The sequence below is a fragment of the Rhinoderma darwinii genome, chromosome 11 (assembly GCF_050947455.1).
Source record: "Rhinoderma darwinii isolate aRhiDar2 chromosome 11, aRhiDar2.hap1, whole genome shotgun sequence".
Taxonomy (NCBI): domain Eukaryota; kingdom Metazoa; phylum Chordata; class Amphibia; order Anura; family Rhinodermatidae; genus Rhinoderma; species Rhinoderma darwinii.
In genome coordinates, this window is record NC_134697.1 from 29587076 (window position 1) to 29614055 (window position 26980).

Here is a 26980-nt window from a genome sequence, read left to right on the forward strand (position 1 = left end):
GATTTTACATCCAGATTTGCTTAAGACTATTTCAGGCAACTGGATAAGATTTCAAAATCCACATTCTGTTGAGAATTTTCTGCACGGAAATCATAGCATGCTGCGGGTATTCAAATCCACGGCATGTTTATTCTATTTTGGATGTTCTCTATGGGTATCCCCCTTTTCAATGTAAAACCGTTCAAATCCGCTGGTAACTCTTTTGCAACAAATCCGCTTTATGCGTGGTGCCGTATGGTAAATCCTTATAGACTAACCCTACATATCGTGAGGGCATTAACGGTATCGACACACATGGATTTTTCTGCAACTAATCTGTAGCAAAACCCGCGCGTGTTATGTGCAGGTTTTACCCCTTCTACCTTAAAAATGGGGAGATCCTCTAAACGTCTGCAATAAAAGGAGCATGCAGCAGATTTCAAAATCCACAGCATGCTCGGATATCCATGCAGAAAATTTTCTGCGTGGAAAATCCAGAGCATTTTCATCCCAAGTTCAGGGGGCCTCTCTATGACTCCATCTAAAGTCAGCACATGACATTCAGACTCGACAATAGGGTATGTTCACACAGGGCAGATACGCTGCATAAAAGCATACAGTGTATACACCCTTTGCGCCGCAGGGAATTCTGGCCGAAAACACACACCAAATTGTGGTGCAGTTTTTCGACCGGAATGACCACTGCAGAAAACTGCACCTAAGAAAAAAAGTTTCATATTACGTAACCCTGGCGACACGTCCCTCTGCCGTCCTGCAGGCTGGCCACCTGGGATGAGGTTTCATTCCATGTGACCGTTGCAGCCTGTGATTGGCTGCAGCAGTCATATGGGATGAAACGTCATCCCAGGAGACCAGCCTGGACCAAGTAACACAGAAATCGGTGTAAGATTTTTTTTTCTGGAGTTGCTTTTTGTGGCGGAATCGCTGCTTTTGTGCCGCAAAAAAAAAGAAAAAAACTGCAACTTCTGCTATCTGTTGAGGGTTTTACCTCCCCATTAAATTCAATGGGGAAAACTAGCAATAAATATGCAGCGTTTACGCAAATACAATTGACTTGCTGCGGATTAAAAAACTGCACCGCAAGTTTTTGTTTCCGCTCAGCATTTACACAGCGTGTGGATGAGATTTGTTCAAGTGTCCTCACTTTTGCCGCTACTGTATTATGCTGCGGATTTTCCAAAACAAAATCTGTTGCGGAAAATACGCAGTATTTATGCTACGTGTGAACTTACCCTAATAGATAGCTTTCCAAAGCAGATCTTCCGAGATCCGTTCTTTCTTTGGCAAATTTCTAAAAGGAAATGCAGACCCCAAAAATATAGGCATATTAACAGCCCATATATAAATACTGTACCTACACATACAGATAACACAGAGTCGCTTTTCTAGTCTTTGAAATTAGACAGAGCACTAAGCGTAAAAGGAGTGCACGTCTGATAATTATACTGTGCCACATAAATTTGCACCCCCCCTAGGAACCCCACATCAGGTACATGAAGGCTATGTGCGGCACCATAGGTTTAAGGCATCATGCACATAAGCATAGTACAGCTAATCCCTTCATCTGGCAGTGTAGTATGGAGTGTGCATGAGGTCTAATTGGGCTATTCTCTTTTTTTTTTAATAATCATATTCAGAGTAAGGAAAATAATATTTAAATAGCCCCTAACATGGAGTTTAAAAATCAATGCCCTCAATGGTTCCTGATATGTAGGACAGACAGAAACAGTGTGACGTTTTACTCTGTATGCAAGTTTTTAAATGGCAGATTAAGCGTGTGATAGATCTGCTGCTATGTGTTTCCGCTACATTAATAAGCAGCCTTCAAACTGGCTTAATGGAAGAAAATTAGGTCAATCTTTGACGCAAAGGATCTAAAAGCACTCATTTTCAAACAGCGGCTTCTCAAAGAGCATGCTAGACCAGTCACACAGAAATCAATGCCTTACAAAAGATGGTTAGAATGTATGGCGTCAATACAAGAAATCACAGACCCCAAAATAAAATCACTCCAGCTCTCGTCTAGTCTTGATGGTTAGTCCGCTAAGAAGTGCCCTTCAAGACTTATACAATATTATACTGCGGATATAAAACCTTACATGACCAAGGGTTAATAATGGGTTTTGAAATAACACGTTCCAAAGAGAAAAAAAAAAAATGCTGTGGGACATTCTTGCCTTTTATTTTTTTTTTACACAAAAATAGAACGGTTAAGCTTTTCATTTTGGACGCCATTATATAAAGTAAAGTGGATGGAAAAAAAACCAAAATAAAACATATTTCTGTAGGTAAAATGAACATAAACAAAACTTTGGCTACTGCTCAAATATTTTGATTTACTAATATATTGTAAATTTTTTTGCGGTGGGTCGAAATCTTTTAAGTGTGGCGTTATTCACACGGCCGAATTGGTTTTGAGGTCCACAAATCCACGGGTCACTTGTGGTCCATCGGACCGTAATAAACGTTGTTGTGCATCTGTGTGTCATCAGGACTCACGGATCCACAACAATTCACCAGTATTGGTGAATGCGCAAATTCAGGACCGTAAAATGACTTGTCCTGAGTTTTTTCGGTCTGGATTTGAAGCTCCCACATGGATCCGTGTAACTCACGCTCATATGCATGGGGCCATAGAAAAGAATAGGTCCGCAATTTATCCGCAAAAATGCAGATAAATTGCGGCCGCAAAAGCACGGTCGTGTGCAGGAGGACATAGTTTCCCCTACTTCATTTGGCATTAGGACCCCTACAAAAATCTTGGTTGTGGGTTCATTAGTGTTCCATTAATAGCAAGTGACAGCTTATTAGTAGGGTATGCCTTTACTTCCTGATCGATGGGGGTCCAGGGTTCTAGGGCCGCTACCAATTGTGAAGTACCATGAATGAAGTAGTATCTGAATTTTGAGGTACCCTACTTAAATCTCATGATTCAAGGGTGCTGGGTCCCCTACAGATCAGATACGCAGTGACTTGCCATCACTGAAATACCCAAAGGAGGGCTCCTATTTTTGTGACGGGACATTTAAAACTTCCAATAAACATGTCAATATCTACAAGAATGACGCTATTGTTTTGGTCTCCCTTCCTGTTTAGGAGAAATAAACACTACATATGTAAATAGTAGCCCTCAAACCTGCGGAAAAAAAGTTCATTGCACCATTACGAAAAAGTGTCCTGGTCACGAAAAACAAGAAACCAATACTATTAAAATATGGAAATATGGCCTTTTCCGTAAGCATGGGTTATTTTTAGTATCGGAATCCCATACAATGCTTTTGCAATAAGGCCATTTATTTATGAACCTCGGCTTTCATCGCAGACAGAAATAAGAAGTCTGAAATATGTTATGTAAATAGCAGCCCTCAAGAGATCTGCATGGATTTACATCTTGTGACAGCAGTTTGTGTTGTTCATACAATATCTGTGCCATTGACTACTTAGAGAGAAGAGCAGCTTTCAGACCGCATACACATTTAATTTTTTTATGGATCATTAAGAAATAATGAAGCAAGTTTCTACCATATGCGGTCATTATTTGAAGACTGACATTGATAGACTATAAAAAAAAAAAAAATGTGCAATTTTTGTGCCATGAAATTTGTTTGGCAAGGAACGCCATTTATAGTAGGTATTCTTATTATAGAGCCAAACAATCAAACCATTCATACATGGTAAGATTATATTAATAGTTTAAAACACAAATTTATAATGTATTCTAATAATATATTGGGGGAAACATTAAAACCTATGTTTAGTGACAAAATACGTGACTTATGTTCCATGATTGTAGTCATTATCCTATCGGATGCCCCCCTTCTGCTCCAAACGAGAAGCGTCTGCATCAGTCAAATCACTTCTTATCGCATTGACCATGTAGCCTCATCTCCAACCATGAACATATTTACCAATATCTGAATCTCAAAATTTGGACGTTTAGGAGGCCCACCCCACTATAGCCCAGTAATTCCTTCAATTTTAGATACAAATTAGCATATAACGCACTAAAAATACCCCTTCTGCGGCCCCGTTTGGAGGACTGTCCCATGAAAATGGGGACTGTTGGCGAGTATGCTAGAAACAGTAATAGAAGAGGACTTCCAGTCCTGGGCCAAGTTGGGAGAACGTGTGCGTTAACTGGGGGATGGGACAAAGAAAAGGGGTTTGTTAGATTGGTAAAGGGGAGCATTTGTGGGGGGATGGATTAGACTTTAAACACAGTGGACTATATTTTTACTAAGCAGAGGCTATTTGGAAAATTAAATTAATTGGTTGCCATGGGAAACTGCTCCACTTTTACTCTGCAACGGTTTCGATAAATCTCCCCAGTAAGTCTCACCTATATGTTCAATAGAGAAATGTTAGGATTGCAATATAAAAAGCCAAAGTCTACAATAAATACAACGAACTATACTGCAGTCATAGAAACTGCTGCAACATTTTGACATGTCATCCTTAAAATCTACATCAATAAATAAATACTTTACTCATCTTCTGCTGCTTTCTGTTACAGGAGGTTTTCTTCTCCTTACATTCAGAATTCTGATTTCTCCAGTTACCAGTGGGAGCTCAGATGAGTTTTGCAGTTAGAGCCGAGGTTTTAGGTCACGTCGGTCAACAAGGTGGAGTAAAACTGTTGACCATTACCAACGGCAAGCAGTATAATTTGTTTCTTCAAAAACAGTTTTTATAGCATGGTAAAAACGTTTTTTCTCAGTTCTAAACAAGTAACACAGACAAAACAGGGTAAGGGAAGGGAGAGGGTTGTCATCGGGTGAGAGGGCCCAGGATAAATGGACTCCCAGATAAGCGGAATATAGTTATCCCTCGCAAGGGGGAAGATGATGACCGAAGAGTCCAATATGGTTCAGAGCTCGTCCCCTTACATTATCATGATGTTGGCAGCGTCTCACTGTTTACACAGGGAGATGTGCTGCCGACAACGATAATATTTCACTTTTTTAAAACAATACGACCAGCAGATGATCGAGTATTTGCTCGTTCCTCTGCTGATCGTTCCTGTTTACACTGGGCAATTATCGGCAACGATCTTTCAATGAACGCGTGTCTGCCCGATAATCGCCCAGTGTAAAACCCTCTTAAGGTCGAGACATTGGAACCCAAAGTGTTATATGAAGCTTGCAATTTTAAAGGCTATGTACACATTTGAAAACTTTTTATTTCTTTTAATAAAAAGGTCTTTTTTTAGAAATTTGAACTTTTTGAGATACAGCTGTTTTGTACCTGTATACAGAGCAGCTGTATCTTGCGCGGAGACCTGAATCAATTAGGTTAGCGGCACTGGCAGGTTGAGTGAAAGCAGGTCCTGCGTGTCTCAAAAAGTAAAAATAATTTTTAATAAAATGTAATTACAAAGTTGTACCAATCACACCGATACACATTTATATATATATATATATATATATATATATTTATACATTTGCAAAAGGTGTACACAGTCTTTAAAGTGAGGATAAGCCTATAATAACTTTTTATATGATATTAGATCTGTATTTGAAGCTAAAAGTAGCAGCGAGTGGACTTGCATATATCATGTAACTTTGTAACCTGTATTTAAATCTTGTGATCTCTTCATTATTTAAGCCTCTCAATCCACCTCACCGGTACAGCGGAGACTCCTGAAACGCCACAGCGAGGTGAGGAGGCATGAGAAAGAGAACTCCGCATTCTCGGCTCTGAAACAAAAAGAGGAAAAGAAAGAAAATAATAAAAAAAGAAAAAGAAGGACCTAATTATGTCCAGGTGAAATGGCTTGCATTGTATGTTATTTCAATTCTTAAGCCCGGAATAAGGTGTTTCTCCGTGAATATCCTGCGATAACTGATTGCTAAACTGTATATGAGAAGAGAGGAGCGAGACTCCATCTTGCAGGTACCTGCTACTACCACTGACCCTTTTTTGTTGATGTACAAATTACTTTATCTCAGCGCATCCACAGGCCTCTTGAACAACAACAACCTACTTTCTCTGGACACTACGCACATTTCATTTTGGACTTGAACCATACTGGACTCTTCGGTCATCATCTTGCCTCCTGTGAGGGACAACGGTATTCTGCAAGTTCAATTATCCTGGACCCTCCCACCCCACAACCACTTCCCATCCCTTACTTTGTTTTGTCTGTATTAGGCCTTATTTACACAAACGTGTTATACGTCCGTGCTACACGAGTGATTTTCACGCGGGTCACACGGACCTATGTTAGTGAGTGGGGCTGTTCAGACGGTCAGTGAATTTCACGCCGCGTATGTGCGCTGCTTAAAACTCACGACATGTCCTATATTTGGCCGTGTTTCGCGCAGCACGCACCCATTGAAGTCAATGGGTGCGTGCAAATCGCGCACGGAAGCACTTCCGGGTGCCGTGCCTGATGCGCGCTACAGTAGTAAAATCAATGAATGAAAACAGAAAAGCACTTTTCGGTTTGCAAACATAAAACCAGAGAGTGTCATAATGATGCCGGCTGCGCGGAAATCACGCAGCCGCGCACCATATGCTGATGACACACGGACCTTTTGCGCTCGCAAAACGCAACATTTTTTGCGCGCGCAAAACAGACACGTCCATGTGAATAAGGCCTTACTTGTTTATAAAACTGAGGAGAGAAAGAAGTTTTTACTCTGCAATAAAAAACTATTTTTGAAAAAAAAATAAAAAATTCTGCTGCTTGCCGTTGGTAATGGGCAACAGTTTTACTCCACCTTGCTGACAGACAGGTAGTCTCAGCTCTAAATGCAAAACTCATCTGAGCTCCCACTGGTATCCGGAGACATCCAAATTCTGAATGTAAGAAGAAAACCTCCTGTAACTCAAAGCAGCAGAAGATGAGTAAAGTATTTACAAAGGTCCTTTGATGTAGATTTTAAGAATGAAATGTCAAAATGTTGTTGCAGCAGTTTCTATCACCGCAGTATAGTTCATTGTATTTTTTGTAGACTTTGGCATTTTATGTTACAATCCTAGTTTCCTCGATTGAACATATAGATGAAACATACTGGGGGAGATTTATTGAAACCGTTGAAAATTAAAAGTGGAGCAGTTTCCCATGGCAACCAAGTAATTTAATTTTCCAGAGCCTCTGTTTAGTGGGGAAAAAAAAAATCCACTGTGTAGTCTAATCCCTCCCTACACAAATGCTCCCCCTTACCACTGTAACAAACCTCTTTACTTTGTCCCATCTCCTAGTTAACGCACCAGTCCTCCCAACTTGGCCCAGAACTGAAAGTAATCTATTACTGTTTCTTGCATACTTGCCAACAGTCCCCATTTTCGTGGGACAGTCCTACAAATAGCGTCACATAAGGGGTGTTTCTTTGGGTATCATGTAAATTTGTGCCTACAATTGGGGGGGGGGGGGAGGCAGAAAAAAGTAGGGCAAGCCTTTAACATGTCCCGAAATGTGGAATTCAGATGTTGAGTAAGATGTTCACGGGTGAAATTGGTCTGTTTGGAGATGAGGCTAACGGGAAGTGATGTCATTTGACTGATGCAGACGCTACTCATTTGGAGCACAAAGGGGCATCCAATAGGATAATTACTACAATCATGGAACATAAGTCACGTGTTTTGTCACTAAACATAGGGGAAAATATTAAAACCTATATATTAGAATACATTATAAATTTGTGTTTTAAACTATTAATATAATCTTACTGTGTATGAATGGTTTGATAGTTTGGCTCTATAATAAGAATACGCATTATACAGATGTAGCAGTCTTTATGTTGACTTTTAACGCATTAAATAAACAATGGCTAGCTCCCTTATCTTGACTTTTTCAATAGCTTTTGTTGTGGGATATCACGCTGCAGCAAGTTATCAGAGTCAAGATAAAAATGGCTACATCTGTAAATACCGTTTCTTGGCAAACAAATTTCATGGCACAAATATTTAAAAAAATTCTATCAATGTCATATTAAAATTATACTTGATAGAGTGAAAAAAGGACCACCGGCACTGCTATGGTGAACAATGTGGAGGCTTAGACAGGCATGAAGAGAAAGTATTTCATTGTAAAAATCAGAGGCTACGCGTTTCAACGCCGGACCGGCGTCTTCATCAGGCCGGTCCGGTGTTGAAACGCGTAGCCTCTGATTTTTACAATTAAATACTTTCTCTTCATGCCTGTCTAAGCCTCCACATTGTTCACCATAGCAGCGCCGGTGGTCCTTTTTTCACTCTATCAGGTTACATTTCGACAACAAACTCCGTTTGTTTTGTGCATGGACCTGGCAGCAGCTTCAGTACTTTTGTGACATCTATCAGTGTCCACATTTCAAGGTGAGCATCTTTTTACCATCAAGTTGCTCCCGTGTTTTACCTGGCTTTTATTTGCACTATGTGGCGCCGTGGCGCTTTTATTCTATTCTAATATAAAAATTATGACTGAATGAGCATAGATCAAATATTAAAAAATAAAATAATTAAATTAGAAGGAATTGGAGCAAAAAAAGGGAAAGGGGATAAGGCCTCATGCACATGTCAGTATTCTGGTCAGTATTTGGAAGACAAAGCCAGTCGTGGAGCATAAACAAAACAGAGAAAACCAATAATGGAAAGATTTGCACCTCTTGCATGTTTTGGACCCACTCCTGGTTTTGGCTTCCAAATACTGAAGCAAAATACTGACCAGAATATTGACAGCCACAATCCAGAAAAAGAGGCAGCACTCCCGTGTTGTAAAAAGCCAACATTTTTATTCACCCAACATATAGGCAACGTTGAAGCTTGAAAATGCCTTCAATGGGAAGGTGAAACATTGCCTATATGTTGGGTGAATAAAAATTTCGGATTTTTATAACACGGGAGTGCTGCCTCTTTTTCTGGATTGTGGCTGTATGTATTTGGGGTCTCACGTCAAGTTTCCCCTGAGGATAGCACCCATATTGCATACTACGATGCAGTTCCTATATTCTGTTTGTTCCGTGACCAGAATATTGACGTGTGCATGAGGCCTAATAAAAAAAAGAAATCTTGTAGAAAGAAACAGGACGTACGTTCCCATGAAACAGCAGTTGCTTCGTTCACATGTCCGTTAAGGCTCAATTCTGAAGTTCCGTCTGAGCTTTCCGTCGGAATGGAGTCCTGACTGACAGAAACGGAAACCGTAGGTTTCCGTTTCCATCACCATTGATTGGTGGCATGCAGAGTTAGCCTGAGGTGACCTGGAGGACAATATCAGGGGGAGCAACGAGGGGAGCATACTTTTTTTTAATTTTTTATGTCCGATAAGGGAGGAGGAAATGAATGTCACACGACCGCAGACGTTATGCAACATTTGTGGCACAGGGTCAGTCGAGAAATGTCATTTATTAAGGGGCGTTCGGCTCTTAATAAATGTGTTGCATCTCACTCCAACTAATCGTTTATTAAGAAAGGCATTTGAAACGCCAGCCATAATAAATACACCCCTACCACTATGTGTCCAGGAGGTGTTGCTCCTGCTCATTTACTTGCAAATTTGGACCAGGATTCCAGAACCATTTGTGTACCCAGAGGATTTGCAAACCATTGTGTGTCTTAGATTAAAGAAGATTCATTTCCATAATGTCTTGACCTCCAGCATGGATGGATTGGATACCACTTAGGCCACTTTAACACGACAGTATTTAGGTCAGTGTTTTGCATCAGTATTTGTAAGCTACAATCAGCAGTGAGTCCAAAAGACAGAGAAATTACACTTTTTTCCCATGATACTTTTTCTGTTTATTTTCCAGTTCTGGTTTTAGCTTAATAATTCCAATGCAAAATACTGACCAAAATGCTGCCTTGTGACAGTGGCCTTATGACGTAACAAACCATGTGTTGGTCAGGGAGAGAGATTTACGGTTACTGTATAGTTATTAGCTCGGTCAGGCGTGGAATATGCCCTCTTGATACCCAAGGCAGGGATCTCAAAATGCACCTCACAACTCCACTCGGTCCCTGAAATGTAGCTCTATATGGACAATCATTCATTGAATTTACCGGTGTTCTTTAGGTTTCCCTACCAACTCTTGGCATATTATTTATAATACACACTCACCATTAATTTCATAAATGTTTAGTTGTCAATGTTGAGCTGAGTCACCACCCAGCTACATATCTGTAGTAGAGTCCACCAGCTCCATCCCTTAAATCACTAAAATATAGTATTTGTGCAACAGGCACAGATACCATTCCAATGAACTCATAAAACCTGGCACCTAGAGCATTATCAGCAGCTCTGAGACATCGTAAAATGGTAGAGTGTCTTATTTTAATTTAAAAAAAATCCCCCCTCCTCGTTAATGGTGCTCTAGGCAGCTGTCTACACTGCCTACCCCCCCCCCCTCATCCCAGCCCGGAGAGCTTGGGGGTCACAAAATATAGAGCAAGACCTCATTTAGAAGGCCTTAATGCGGCCGCTTTCAATGTCCATATTTCGACCGCAAGACCAGGACCTCCTGTGGTTCAAATAAACTGAACTAAGATCACCAGAGTGACGTCGCAATAAAAAGTGCTAATGCTGTAGAACATAATTCTAGATTTAGTACTTTACTAATAACCATTGTTATTGTAATTTAGTTTCTTAACCAAAAAATAAGTTGTAGTCAAAAACAAAGACATTAAACATTGTTGAATAAGTTGACTCGTCACTTTACATTTGATGAAAGTTAATAACAGTGATGTGTGCCGTAACGATTAGAAGAAGGGTTTTAAGCCGAGAACAGAAATCGTGAGTTTTTATCAGTGTTATTATAGCTGAGAAAATTTGAATTTGAATCCAATGTAATCATTTTTATTTTTCTCTTCGTAGGACTACAGAACTATTATGTTGCCATCATCTGCAATAGACAAGCTGAAGATATATAAAAACAAATTGTCACATTATTCTAACAGTAAAATGAGTACGGCAGGTCGTTTTTTTCGACTTTATCGGAGGATAATGTTTTCTACTATAAAAGGGAAGTTTACAAATGTTGTGTGTCAATGGGCAATATTACAATCTTAAAAAGCAATAAAAGGTCATAAAACTATTCACAAGAGATTTAATAATTACAATATAGATGTATCAGGATTTCAAACACAATACAATGTACCGATTAACTTGCCCTGAAAACTCATGTCTGATTCTCTGATGTTTTATGGGATCAGTACCGATGTCTTCCTCTATGAAGCTTTCGTTACAATTGAGGTCTTCGGGTGGAAAAGGGGCACAAAATGGTCTCACCTAAAGAATCCAACGTTTGGGCCCCAAAGAAGGAACACCACAAACAAAAATTCAGTGGGGCATATTTATCAGTATATGGTATCAATTCATTAAAAAAAGCCATTCTGCCAAAACATCACATTTATAGAGCCCTTTGCGATATTTTTTTTTACATGATATACAAATGTGTTGGCAAAAGGGCACAGACCACAAGTTATTTAGCAACATTTTTCACCCATTTATTTTTTATTTTTTTTTTAAACAATTCTGTACTGGAAGAGACTGGTACACTATTCCGTTTTAATAAATCTCCCCTATTGTGGGTTGAAAACGTCATATTCTCCAATCTGCTTAAAAATTATGCCACATAAACGGCTAGTGAGAATCTACAGCAGCTTAAGACCACATTGCTGATTTCTCTATAGACCTTACAGAACTAGGAACCTGGGAATAATGCGACATATGGAAGTTTTAGAAAAAAAAATGATATATTAGTATATTAAAGAGAAAAATACTAACTACTCATCTTCTGCACACAGACCAGGGTATCCAAAGTAGTTTGAGACCCCCCCCCCCCCAAATAAAAAATCAAGGTGCAATAGGTTTTCTAAATAATGGCAGATGTCTATTCAATGTGACTATGAAATGCTCCTTTTGCATTTACTATTTGAGGACACCAGCATTAATGCGCACATCTCCCCAAAGGCAAAATAAGCCATGTTCGCTGCTTTCGTATCCCCATTGGTTTGCACTTGATTAAAGGAATCTGCTTCATTATAAAAAGCAAGCAGCAATTCCTTAGGGTATCACACTTCATCTTCTATCTGAAATAATAGGGAAATGTGGAAGGTATTCTTTTTATAAAAAAATTATAATTTAACAGTGCTGATTTATCCTGCATTTTCCTGTGTAGCGGAAAACTAGATATGAGTTTTTACTCTTAGTTAAACATTGCTTTTAAAGTGAAGCTCCATCTCTAGAGCCACTTTGAAGATTATATAAGGAGATTTAATTTATAGCAAATCCATAATTCAAATGGTATCAAAATCATTCCATTTAACCATTAAAGTGTCCAACCGCAGGCATCCTGATTGACAAATATGGGTTTGTCGAATGCCAGGAGAACGCTACCTACCAGAAGGGTAAAGACAGCTGTAACCGTAAAAGAGGTCCAACTCTTTAATATCCCGCATACACAGCAGCTGTATCGTGCGCTGAAACCTGAATCCGTCAGGTCCGCGGGACTGACTGGTTCAGTGAGAGCAGGTCCTACATGTTCATAACTTAGATGTGATCGTTAACCGATGGATCCTGCGTGTCAGACATGCAGAACCCGTAGTCAATGAACCCGCCAGTGCCGCTGACCTGACGGATTCAGGCCTTAGCGCAAGCTCTGTAAAATGTAAACTTGCTATTTTTTTATCCAGGTATGGGGGAATTTGATGGGAAGGAGGTGGAAAATAAAGATGATTTTATTAATCCTTGCTATCCATGACAAATCTATTTTGACCAATTTCCTAACATCTTCCCGAACCACTTCAAAGAGCATCTTTTGATTTAACTCATTTGTTTTTGCGTTACGATTTGCAATTTTTAAACCTAGATATCGCATATTATCTACCCAATGAAATGAGATTTTTTTCATATGTTCTTTCTAATTTTTTGTAATATTAAAAAGGTAAAATTTGAGCCATGTTTTTCTAATCCTGTACAACCCCTTTAAGGGTCAATAAGACTGTGAAGCAGATTTTGAAAGATGTTGGTCATCAGTGAACACAAGATCACACTGACAAGCAGTCACATAACTGAAGGCTCACGGGCCCTGGTGCAAAAGATCAGCTTGGGACCCAATAGCAATCCCTATAGCTACACCACTACTGACAAGTCAGTCACTTAAGTTTTTTATATAACTGTAGCAAAAATTATATATAATAACATATTCCTGATCGTAAAGGCTTTGTACTCCATGTATTTACTATTACAGTACGGTATCTACATGATAGCAACTCATGGATACTATCTTCATGGCTTTTTTTTTTCAACAAAAAAAATTTGTCGCCCATTTGTGAACTACCTTCCCCTGTTTAGATCTCAGGCGTGATTCAGCTAAAACACTTTAGAATATTTAAAAAATGGCATCTGAAAATACAAGTGATCTTTATAAAATAAGGAATTATTCACATATCCATTCTACTGTATATATTGTTCAATTCTTATCACAGGTGTCCTATAGATGGATCATCAACGAAAAATAGTTTTGACTGGAGTTCTTTTCGTTTAGGAAACATTTTGCAACTAAACAGATAAAATGATCCCAATAATGTAAATTATTCAAAGAAAATAACACCTACAAAAGCTCAAAATATTATTTCATTCTAAAAGAACATACAAAAATATTTTGACAGACAACCACTTCTTCAATGCAACCTCAAAAACACTCTTTAAAAAAAGCTCTTTTAATCATCTGTAGTAGGATTGGAAAAAAAATACGTAAAATAGTAAAAAAAAAAAACACTCAAAAAGGCTCTTTACAGGAAATATGGTTCTTTTGCTGTGCGTTTCACAGCTAGGTATCTAGAATGCTAGAGATAGCGTGAGAATTCAGCAGAGTATGAAAATAATAAGGCTTTTCTCCTGCTTCATTCTCGAGTGAACATGTCAAATACTGAACTTCTAAATGCCCTAGAAGAGAACAGGAGACTGTATACTGCATGCAGGCTCACTTAACAACATGGTGCATCCAGAAACTAAAAATGTCTGTCTACCCACAGAAACATAAAAAAAAACACAAAAAGTAGAACACCTATAGAACAACAACAACAAAAAAAAAAGTTATGCCATTACAAGGGGTTACGTAAACTACTACAAAATTCAAGTGTGTTATCTTGCTTGAACAGAATTTCTGACATTTATTCAATATACAACATGCCAAATGCAACAGTACAATAGTATCAAGAGTTCTGGGACTAGTTAAAGTTATTCTTGCTCAGAAGAGACTGGTTTTGTTTTTCCATACAAGTACAGGGAGGATAGTTTTGAAGCATTAAATTCTATTTTGGTTTATATCATCCCTAAGATTTTTGGTGGCAATGACTAAAATTCAAAAACTATTTACATTTTATTATTATTTGATCAGAAAATACACAGAGTAAAGCCTGATTCACATGAGCGTGTTAAACGTCCGTGGGACGGCCATTGAAATAGCGGCCGTCCCACGGACCTATGTAATTCAATGTGGCCGTTCACATAGCCGTTGTTTCAACGGACCGTGTGAAGAGTCCGTGCGAAAATAGGACATGTCCGTTTTTTTCACGCATCCCGCAGCGCTGAGCACGGATGCACCTTGGACATGAAAAACGGCAGTTTTTCACGTCCGAGATGCGCCACGCTCGTGTGAATCAGGCCTAAACATGTACACTGTGGACAAAAAGGCATCAAAACTAACCGGAGGCCTCTAATGGTGTGTGCCCCCAGAGGTCAACTGCAATACTTCATCCTCTTTTCTCCTCAAAGCTTCCAGAATTAGACCATTTATTTCATCATTATATAGCTGGTATGGTTAAAAAGACACACGTCCATCAAGTACAACAGGGAATAAATCTTAGAACTTACGTAGAATAAGGTAAATAACCCCAAAATGAATGAGACAATCTACCCTAGATGGGAGAAAAACTTCCTTTGTGACCCTGCTTGGCGATCAAACTGATCAACATTCAAACAAGATTCTATACATTGACAAACGTGTTTGTTGTTTTGTTTCAAGACGTTATCTAAGGTTTTCTTTAAGCTGTTTCAGCTAAAATCATTTGCGGAGGTGAATATTCACAGATCCCATCGTAAAGAAGACTTTTATACCTCTGGAGATTTGAACCTTTTTTTTCTCCAGACGGAGTAAAAAAAAAAACAAAAAAAAAACACACAAAAACGCACTGTGTGAATACTCCCTTAGTAGTAGTACTGCTCCCGATCAATCTTTCCACTACATGCCAATTACCCAGTGAATAAAAAAAACAACAACAATCTGGCTCATGTATACACTACACCTAGCACAACCTCTGCTCTGCACGTAACCTGATCACCTCCAGGAATATTGACATCACCACCGAAAATTATCTGTCTCTCACCTACAAAATACATTTTATCAATAAACGCATGACACAGGGATTTAACGTTTTGGCGTCCTTTGAACATCTAGCGCATCGTATTTCATGATGTCTAAGAGTATGTTCACACGCAGAGTCAGAAACGTCTCAAAATACGGAGCTGTTTTTAAAGAGACTCTGTCACCACATTAAGGGCATGACCACACATGGCGGAATTCCTCCGCAACTGTCCGCATCAATGCCGCACAGAATCTGCGTTGCAGATTCTGCAGCGGATCTGCACAAAATGTGCAGAAAATTGATGCGGACTGGCCGCTGCGGACTGCAGGAAAAGTGCTTCTCTTCTCCCTATTCAGTGCAGGATAGAGAGAAGGGACAGCACTTTCCCTAGTGAAAGTCAAAGAAATTCATACTTACCGCCCGTTGTCTTGGTGACGCGTCCCTCTTTCGGCATCCAGCACGACCTCCCTGGATGACGCGGCAGTCCATGTGACCGCTGCAGCCTGTGCTTGGCCTGTGATTGGCTGCAGCCGTCACTTAGACTGAAACGTCATCCTGGGAGGCCGGACTGGAGACAGACGCAGGGAGTTCTCGGTAAGTATGAACTTATATTTTTTTTTACAGATACATGTATATTGAGATCGGTAGTCACTGTCCCGGGTGCAGAAACCGTTACTGCCGATCGCGTAACTCTTTCAGCACCCTGGACAGTGACTATTTACAGACGTCTCCTAGCAACGCTCCCGTCATTACGGGAGCCCCATTGACTTCCTCAGTCTGGCTGTAGACCTAGAAATACATAGGTCCAGCCAGAATGAAGAAATGTCATGGTAGTAAAAACAATACGCTCCGCAGCACACATAAGATCTGCGGACTTCATTGCGGAATTTTGACTCTCCATTGAAGTCAATGGAGAAATTCCGCCATGAGTCCGCAACCAGTCCGCCACTGCTCCGCAACAGACAGAGCATGCTGCGGACACCAAATTCCGCTCCGCAGCCTATGCTCCGCAGCGGAATTGTACGCATCGTGTAAACGAACACTGCTAAATTAAAGTGAAAGTCAATGGAGAAACGGCTCCGCTGCGGATTAACGCTGCGGAGTGTCCGCAGCGGAATTTAAGTGAAATTCCGCCATGTGTGAACCCGCCCTATAAGTGCCCTGTCTCCTATATAAGGAGATCGGCGCTGTAATGTAGGTCACCAGTAATGCTTTTTATTTAAAAAAACGATCTTTTATCACAAAGTTAGGAGCGATTTAAGTTTATGCTAATGAGCTTTCTTAATGCCCAAGTGGGCGTACTTTTACTTTCGACCAAGTGGGCGTTGTACAGAGGAGTGCATGACGCTGACCAATCGGCATCATGCACTCCTCTCCATTCATTTACACTGCACTAGCGATATAGTTATATCGCTATGTGCAGCCTCATACACAAACCCTAACATTACTACAGTGTCCTGATAATGAATATACATGAAATCCAGCCTGGACGTCATGTGTACTCAGAATCCTGACACTTCTGAATCTTTTTTGTGAGATTCCAGCAACGGATACGAAATCTCGCGAGATCTCACTTGCCGGAATCTCACAAAAAAAGAGTCAGAAGTGTCAGGATTCTGAGTACACATGACGTCCAGGCTGGATTTCATGTGTATTCATTATCAGGACACTGTAGTAATGTTAGGGTTTGTGTATGAGGCTGCACATAGTGATATATCTATATCGCTAGTGCAGTGTAAATGAATGGAGAGGAGTGCATGATGCCGATTGGTCAGCGTCATGCACTCCTCTGTACAACTCCCACTTGGTCGAAAGTAAAAGTACGCCCACTTGGGCATTAAGAAAGCTCATTAGCATAAACCAAAATCGCTCCTAACGTTGTGAAAAAAGATCGTTTTTTTAAATAAAAAGCATTACTGTCACATACATTACAGCGCCGATCTCCTTATGTAGGAGACAGGGCACTTATAATGTGGTGACAGAGCCTCTTTAAGAGAAAACAGCTCCTGATTTTCAGACATTTTTTGTGCCACTCGTGATTTTCGCTGCGTTTTTTACGCCCGTTTTTGGAGCTTTTTTCACTAGAGTCTATGGAAAACAGCTCCAAAAACTTCCCAAGATGTGTCCTGCACTTATTTCTCGTGGCCCTTTTTTTTACGCGTAAAAAAACGCAGCGAAAAACGCTTCGTCGGAACACAACGCCGTTTTCCCATTGAAATCATTGGGCAGATGTTCTGCCTCCGATTTTTCGGCCACTTTTCAGGCGTTTACGGCCGGAAAAACGGCCAAAAATAGGCCATGTGAACATACCCTTAAGGAATCGAAAGTCTGACTGAAATCTAAAAAAAATAAATAAAAATAGATTTAAATATATATATATATATATATATATATATATATATATATAATTAGTATCTTAGCTAATTGTAAAGGGTATGTTCACACGGCCTATTTACGTACGTAATTCGGGCGTTTTAACTCCCGAATTACGTCCGAAATTACGGCTTGAAGGCGTTGACAAACATCTGCCCATTGAAAGCAATGGGCTGACGTTTGTCTGTTCACACGAGGCGTATATTTACGCGTCACTGTCAAAAGACGGAGCGTAAATAGACGCCCGCGTCAAAGAAGTGTCATGTGACTTCTTCAGACGTGAATGGAGCCGTTTTTCATGGAAAACCAGCCCCAGTTACGTCCGGAATGGACGCCGGCGTTCAAGCGCCTGAACATGCCGTTACGGCTGAAATGACGGGGCTGTTTTCTCCTGAAAACAGCCCCGTAATTTCAGCCGTTACGGACGCTGCCGTGTGAACATACCCTAACACACACACACACACACACCCCTCTTCAGATATGCATTATACATTTTTGCTTCAGCCATTGCTCCAGCACTACATCCTATCAAGCCGTGAACTATTCTTACACACAGCTCACAAATTATTCTACCCTATCAGTAAGGCGTTTGATGCGTTTTAAATGCATGCTTTAAGCTTCCCATTGACATCAATGGGAAAGCGCATTGTAGCGTGCACAATACATTTTTTTTTACGCTCGCGTGTTTAGAAAATCACGTTGTGTAAAAAAAAAAACGCCATGTTAATTCTTGGCACGTAAAACGCACCTAATTTCCAGAGTCAATGGAAATCCTAATTACGTGCCAAAAAACGCGCAAACGCATCAAACATGCCTGTATTTAAAAAAGCGCTTTACAAAAAATGCTAGCGTTTGAGACGTTTACACGTTTTTTTTGAACGCCACGTAAACAAGGCCTTGCACTGTAGATTGCAAGCTCATATGATTGGAACTCTCCTACTGCATCATGTGACTTCCATTTAGTAGGTGAATTAGAAGTTCAGTCTTGTTTGTGATCATGGTCTATGGGTTATTCACATCTTAGACATTTATGGCATATCCACGTGGGTCGGGTGACACCCCGCTCTCAACATAGATGCGAGTCCCAGAGCTAGCACCCACATTTATCAGCCATTTATGGTATATCCACAGGTTATTCCAAATATGTCGAACATGGGAATGACCCTTTAAACCTTGGTGTTGTACTCATTTTGTACAGCATTGTAAAGGGCTATAAATGTTATAGTGCTATATAAATCATTGGAGAAACACGCCAGGAAACAACGTACCTTGCCTGAGAGGGCGGAGCATGACACAGGGATTACATTTTTACAAGAGAGAATCCTGGATCATGCACCACCCCCTCAGGTCTCTACCTAGGCACAGCGTATAAGGTTTTGCTAGGACTATTCCTTTAATGTATATTGAACCCGATAAAAAAACAGTAACCTGCATGTGCCATCATTATGGATGGATGATCACTTTGAATCATTATGTTTAGAAAAATATCTGCTATTCGACTAAAAATCCTCACTTTTTCTAATCCTGGATGTATTGCAGATATTCTGAATGTGATTATAACAATTCCATCTGCTCTCGGTATATGTAAAAGGCTTATTTTTACAGGACAGATGCAGAAAATATGCTATTTGCAGAATAACAGAACCGGTGTTAGTTCTTTCTATAATACATAATGAACTTAACAAAAACATTTGCTTTTCTAATACATGATCAATTTTGGATTACACCGACACCAACTGTTCAGACACATAAGCACACTACAGATCTGTGACCATGTCCAGGCCAGAAATGCTCACACACATTTAAATAAAGGGACTCTAATAACATATGTTAAGTATCACCTATCAATAGCATGCCAGGCAACCCGAAGTCTTGGCAGAAATAGGTCACCACCGAAATAGCTAGAATTAGTAAATTCAATAGGTAGTAAGAGATCGCTATATTCGGCAACCCTATATTACAAAGTCTCCAGAACATTATTGTTATTCCAGGGCATGGTACGTCAGAAAAACGGTTGTATGAAATCTCTCATTTTGCCACGTTTATCAATCAAATAAAAAAAAAAAAAAAAGAACATTTTTATTTTATCCACAAAACAATTTTTTTTTACAACATATGCCACTTTTGGATAATAGCGTCCCTACAAGTAGTAGTGAGAAGTTGCTCTTTGTAGCGATACAGACCCTTCAGTAGAAGTTCTGTAGGATGCAGTTGGAGTCAGCGACCATCTTAATAAGTGAAAGTTGTATTTACATTAGATTGGCCAATTACAATGGAAATTCATGTTTATATGGGGGGGGGGGGGGACAGGGGTATCTGGAAAGGAAAAGCTCCTTTCATCTAACTTGATACATATTGGGTTTTTGAACAAGTATTGGACAGAACCATGGTTGAGAACCCTTCCATAACCAATTCTCAAAATGATGTTCAAATATTATTTATCTTAAGGGGGCGCTACTATAGACACGGCAAAGCAACTGATCAGGTTTTCTGATGGGTCAAGGTGGAAAATCATTGTGACCAATTAATTTGTTTTTTAAAGGAGAAATTTTGAGCTGTGCTTCATTGAGTTCAATGAAGAATGGCTCAAATTACGTCTGAAAGAAGTGCCCTGCATATAACGTATATAAGTGTCCTGCACTTCTTTTGACGAGGCTGTATTTTTACGCGTTGTCGTTTGACAGCTGTCAAATGACGACGCGTAATTGACAGGTCGTCTGCACAGTACGTCGGCAAACCCATTCAAATGAATGGGCAGATGTTTGCCGACGTATTGTAGCCCTATTTTCAGACGTAAAACGAGGCATAATACTCCTCGTTTACGTCTGAAAATAGGTTGTGTGAACCCAGCCTTAGGTTCTATACCAGGCTTTTCTCTGGGTTCTCCAAAAAAAAGGGAAGTCTCTGATTCAGCAGAGGTGTAAGTTGTACAGCCAATCAGGAGTGACATATTGCAGGGTTGTGTCATGCATTATATAACGTGTCACATCCCTGCCATATGGTTGAGTGCAGTGTGACGCTGGCCTTATTTCCAGAGTGGAGAAGGACCTGAGGAGAACACAGTCATTCATTGTCAATGTGCAATAGACTTGCAGTGCTACCTCGCTACTTGGTAACAAGGTGAAAGTCCAACCGAGCAAAAAACTCCCATGTTCTCTGCAGACGACCTTGGAACAAGAACCAGCAACCTCAGATTCCCAGCCATACAGCATTTAGAAGCGCTCTGCTTGCAGCATTCAACAACCAATGCACATTATTCTGTGCCATTTTGTTCCGTGATGCCCATTCCATGTTCCATAGTTTGGGCACATTTATGCATTTTCATTCAACAAGATGTAGTTAAAAGTCTGCAGTGTTTTGTTGGATTTGGGCCTCTCATCTGGTTTTTCATTTAGTGAGTGTATCGAATAGCAGACCAATATGCAAACTGACGAAGTGGTGATGGCCAAAATGACCTACAATCAGTTTTTTTCTAATTGCAGTTCTTAGGAGTGAGGGGTTATTTGGGCTTTCCTGAACTTATCACATGGGATCCGATCCGGTTCTTGGCGCTACAAATATGGCACATGGTGATATCTTAGTAGCAGCATTTATATTATAGAACTCCTCTAAATACTTACTAAAAAAATAAAAAAAATAATTAAGGGGAAGAAAATCTTTCATCACATGTAGCGGGTAGATTTAGAACAATTGCTTTATTATTCAATTACATTTTATCTTTTTGAACTTGTAAATCTCTGTCAATTTTAATACAGTTATAACCTAGTTACCTGTGCCGAAGTTAAAGACATAAAACAGGAACAGATTTATTTCTAAGCCAAAATCTCCCTGATTGATGACTTCTCTACTCATAAATCTGCAATCCAATGAATGCTTAAAATAGCATGAAAATGTGTGAAATTTCAATATGTCTGTAAAGTCGCATATCTTGTAGCCGGAAGTACATGGGAGAAAAATGACAACTGCATAACATTACACTTATGAGTCATGTTCTTGTAAAGTACATTGATCAGAGGGCTCTTACATGTACTCGATGGTTCGGTCTTTACATCTCTATGTGTTGACTTTTTTATTGTATTTATGCGATTTTAGCATTATATATATATATATATATATATATATATAATATCGACATTTACAAATCCGTGGAGGAATTATTTGTTTTTTCCAGTTAATGACAGTTTGCAAGGTTTATAAACTGCACAGATTAACTTCTCCTTTAAGTGGCCACTTGAGAGACTATTTGAGTTTTGCGATGTGGAGTTTTGGCCAACTGGGATTACAATCAATGATTCTTTTCTTTGGACTTTGATTTCTCCACTTTACTTTTGGATAAGCTTTTACTTTGAATGTTACAAGTGTAAAACTTTTTAAATGATTTCTTATATTAGAACTTTCACACAACATATGTGGTACTTCTGTACAGAAGATTGAATGTGACAGTAAGAATACTTCAGATACTTTAAATATATTTTTATAAATATGAAGGGTCCCCGTCTGGTACAGAACAGGGGCCCAAACTTTATTCCTTGCTCTCCACTTCCAATTCCATGTATATTAAAAGAGCAGTGTGACCCTCAAGCCAGTCCTCCCTCTCTTACTTAGCAATGTATTTAGAATGGGGTGACCTGGGAAGGACATCGGAGTTTACCACTTGACCTCTAGAAGAACCTCAAAGCTGCTACAGGAGCTTTTTCTCCAACCGGTATGCCCTTACAAGAAGCATTAGATAACTCTAAATTCTGGCGCACACATTGGTGATTACAGTGCAATTTTGTGACCCCCCCCCACCCCATATCAGGAAGGGGAGGGTTAAAGTTTTCCTTAAAATCTCCTGAACAAGGCTGAGCCATGTGAATGGGTTCAGCTTAGAGGCACTCTGTGTGCCACCATATAGGGCATCTGATGAAGCCAATATTTTTTTTGTAAAATTTATGAGAATCTGATAAAAAAAAAAAAAACATACAACAAAAAACAACCTCATTAAAATCATACATAGTTGCAGTAGGGACCCATAAAAGTTGATAAGTTCCATATTATGACTTTGTACAACTCAGAGGTACTACAGAAACCCAATACAGTTATGTGCACGAGCCCTCACACCTTTCTTCCCTGTTGGTTTTTATCCCCGAAGCGATTCCAATCATAATGTTAATGTTATATTAATGGGGTTTTCCCATGAAGGGCATTTATGACATATCCACAGAATATGCCATAAATGTCAGATAGATGCGGTCCCACCTCTAGGACCCGCATCTATCTCTAGAACTGGGCCCCCTAAACCCTGTTCAGCCGCTCTGTGTTGCGGCTGAATGAGGTGAATTCCAACCATAGAAAAGGTTATATGGTCGTGAGTTACGAAGACAGCGTAACTCACTGAGCTATGCTGTTTCCGTAACTCCAATACCAGTGAATGGCAATTATGGCAGCAGCATAACATGCGAGCTACGCCGTTTCCGTAACTACCATTCAGTTCTCTGGGGCTTACGGAAAAATAATAGCTCAGCGGGTTAAGCTGTTTTCTCCTTCATGGTTGGAAATCAGCCGGAACACAATGAGGTAGAACAGAGTTTAGGGGCCCCGCTCTAGAGATAGATGCAGGTACCAGAGGTGGGTCCCGCATCTACCTGACATTTATGACATATCCTGTGGATTTGTCATAAATGTCTCTCATGGGAAAACCCCTTTAAGGAATTGCTGTTTGGGCAATTTCCCATTATATTTTATTAAAGATGTCTTCCCAACTTAGACTTTTATGGCATATCCACAGAATACACCATTGAGATCTGATAGCTCTGGCACCAGCAATTATATTGAGAACGGGGGTCACCAAATCCAAAACACGCCTGGTGCGTTGCCCTCAGATTCCGGACGCTAGTGGAGAGCGGTCCGCGTTGCTTGGCTGTCTCTAACGCCCGAACAACAGAATGGAGAGAGGCACGTGCATGCGTGTCCCCCTCTGGAATCGGCAGCTTGTAGTCGGGTGACCCCAGTTCTCGATATAGGTACAGGTACCAGAGCTGGGATCCGCATCTATCAGACATTCCATAGAGAATTCCATAGAGACATTCCAACAGAATATCCTGTGGATGTGCCATAAGTGTCTAAGTTGGGAAGGTCATTTAAAACATACTTCTATAAGTTTCTATCACTATGGTTATATCCAATTACATCTGGTCTTGCCGCTTACTAGCTTTACATCATTCAGGGTCTGTGAAAAGTTGTATGACACCCCCGCTTGTACGGCAATGTAATGGCTGACATTAATGGTCGTCACACACTACTTGTTATCTGAAAAGACAGAGAGAATAGCTAAAAAGAGTTTTTAAAAACTTCAAAAAAAGTGGAAAAACCAAGGACTTCCATTAAAATAATTTGCACCTTGCAATAACTGCTGCATAGCCTTCTGATCATATAATAATGGTATACAATACAAAGGGACGTTTATTTTATTAAGAGCTCAGAAAATAATGCATAAGAGTGAATAAAAGCAGAAAAGCTTATAATACGTCCATTATGGTGAACTAGTCAGCTCTGCCATTTACTACCTTAATATACAAAAGATGCCCTGTTGTACTGACCTGCTTTTATTCCATAATACAACAGACAGACATTTCAATTTCATACTGTGGAGGAAAAAAGTCTCTGCTCCACTTTATGATACATAATGAGGAAAACTGGGGAGGTTAGAGAAAGGCGCTTGTTTCACCACATTAAACAGAATGTGTCAAACTGGGCATTTTTCTTCAGCGGTTCAGGTAAGACAGACCTAGGAGATGCTCGGTTCCTATGTGCACATATAGCATCAAATGCTCAGGACTCGCTGCTGGGAATTAATGGAGCATATTCTGTGTGCTATGAACACGTGTAACAATGTCTTTAGTGCATACAGAATCTCTCATGCTTATTATTTCTGATGGAAAGCATTAGAGCTCATATGAAACATGCAAAATGAATCATATAGGGAGAAAAAAAACACAACAACTATTAATCATACGCTTAGAAGGGTCTGCTTTTTTCCAGAAACAGCGCCACTCCTGTCCATGGCTTGTGTCTGGTATTGCAGCGGAGGTCTAATCATTTAGGACTGAGATGTAGTGCCAAACACAAGCCATGGAGATGAGCGGCATTATTTCCAATTTTTTATTTTTTTCAAATTCTAGACAACCGGTTTAAAAAAACGGGTGCCTTCTGTAGATAGGTATTGATATAAGCCCTATGAGGACATGATGGGATTAAAATGAGGCTGCTTTACCTGAGATCCTTACTATTAGTTAAAACCAAGGGCTGCATTCAGAGTGACTTTGGCTCTGTAGGACAGCACAATGTCCACTGAACACGATACACAGGATGGATGTTCATTGACTTTATTGGGCACACTGAAGTTAGCTTTAAGGGTATATTCACACGTGACAGATGTATTGCAGAACTTTCTGCTGAATCGGGCTTACGGAATCCATGCAGAAACAACCCCATTCAGATGTACAGATCTCAGTTTTGAAAATATCCTTACACTGTGGGTTTGGTCATCTTGACTAAAGGGGAATCCCAATCGGATACTGGGTTCTCTGGTTTGGACCATAAAGTTTGACCACATGTATAGTAGCATGGTGTAGATAAATTACTGAAGTTAAAAAGTGACAAACACTTTAGGAAGTCATGTACAGATGAATGCTGAGTGATTTCATTTCATACTGTGTTAGTAAATCAACTCTATACAACTATACAATATTATGGACATACAAAGGGATAGAGATATATCGAGATATATTTACACACCGCGCTGCAAATTACCAATGTAGATGTTTGACTAGTTCTGACTACAGCGACAATTTTCCAACAGGGGACATGTCTAAGGTCAGATACATAATGTGACATTTATAAACTGGGCAAAGTCTATTATTGCAGGAAATGTACATCGCACAACTAGAGGAGTCTTGTGTGACGTATTCCCCCTTATGCCATGCACTATTTCTGCAAATACGTCGCACAGATGGCATACATTTTGCGACATTTTTCTGATTTCAAAATCACCATGGGAACAAGTTTTACACAAGACCCCCCTCCGCCACACACATAATCGACTTTAAATCTAGGAATATCAAAGTCAATAGTGAGAAAAGCAACACTAGCCATAAACTGCATTTAAACCAATAAAGATGAAAACCCCCCATAAAAATTATATTTTTTTGGGGAGGGGATCTCAATGGCTAGAACGGTTTTGCGACAATTTGATCATGGGTATAAAATCCAACCAGGACAATGCATTTAGCCCCGGCTATTACAGTTTCCTACCATTTACATGTGTGTGCCTGAAATTAGATTGTGAGCCCAACTAATGAGAGGAACAACACAGAAGGTGTTGGTGCAAATAATATATAATACAAGTACCAATTTAGATTTAAAAAAAGAGAGATAAAGTGTACTATACAATGACTCGATTGTAGTCTATCCCTTTAATGTACCATCATCTCCATGACTGAACATCTAAGACTTATTAACCCCCTTCAGCAGGTGCCTCAGAGTGAAGTTTACTGTGCCAGGTGCCCTATAGAAATACAGGGGAGAGATCATTCATCACTAGCAGTCTAACTATATAGCTTTTCTATAATACATGAATACTGCTCTAAAACATAAAATAGAAATACAATACTATAAATAGGTCATCACAATATACCCAGCATATAAACCTCATGATAAAGTAGAATACCTAGCCCCAGGGGGAGATAACAAAGATGCTTCAAAATACAAAGCTGAACCTCATCCAAGTTATACAACAAGAATAAATATTTATATTAGTCTTCAGATACATCTAAAGATACAGAAGTGATACAAAGTATCAACAGAAGCTGGTAGGGCTGTCTATGTCAGTAAGAGTACTGTACCTCTGATAGAGCCATGTAGAGGGAGCAGGGCAATGATGTACAAAGTGCCCCCAGCTTTTTCCAGAGAGATAGCAGAAATCTGACAACAGATCAGGAGCCTGACAAACTGTTAAGATCTCAGTCACTGTCCTCTTCCACTGTGAAGCCCATGGCAGAGTCTGCTCCACAGAAATGCATTAACAGCAGCCATATCATGACTTATTAATAAGTCCCAGTGACCAGAGTAGAAGAAGAGACAGAAAATAAGAAGATCTTGGGTGGAATCTTGCGAAAAGCAGCAGCAGACAAGTCACCTAAAGCTTCTTTCTCCTCTGAATTCATCCTCTCCTCTGCTCCTTGCAAGCTCACAGAGGAAAGTGGCAGCAGCAGCAGCACTCAGCACACTCAGCTCTGGATTTTACCAGGGTAATTGAAGCTGTTAACCAGTT

At 39.8% G+C, this 26980-nt stretch overlaps 1 protein-coding gene across 1 annotated transcript in view; it reads right to left on the reverse strand.

Moving 5' to 3' along the window:
• Window positions 1-26660, reverse strand: part of LOC142664192 (heparan sulfate glucosamine 3-O-sulfotransferase 1-like) — a 92113-nt gene extending 65453 nt beyond the window's left edge. Inside the window, exon 1 of the mRNA XM_075843233.1 lies at window positions 26553-26660. The gene's annotated coding sequence lies outside the window, so the exon portion shown is untranslated. The remainder of the gene's footprint in view (window positions 1-26552) is intronic.
• Between the last annotated feature and the right edge of the window lie 320 nt (window positions 26661-26980).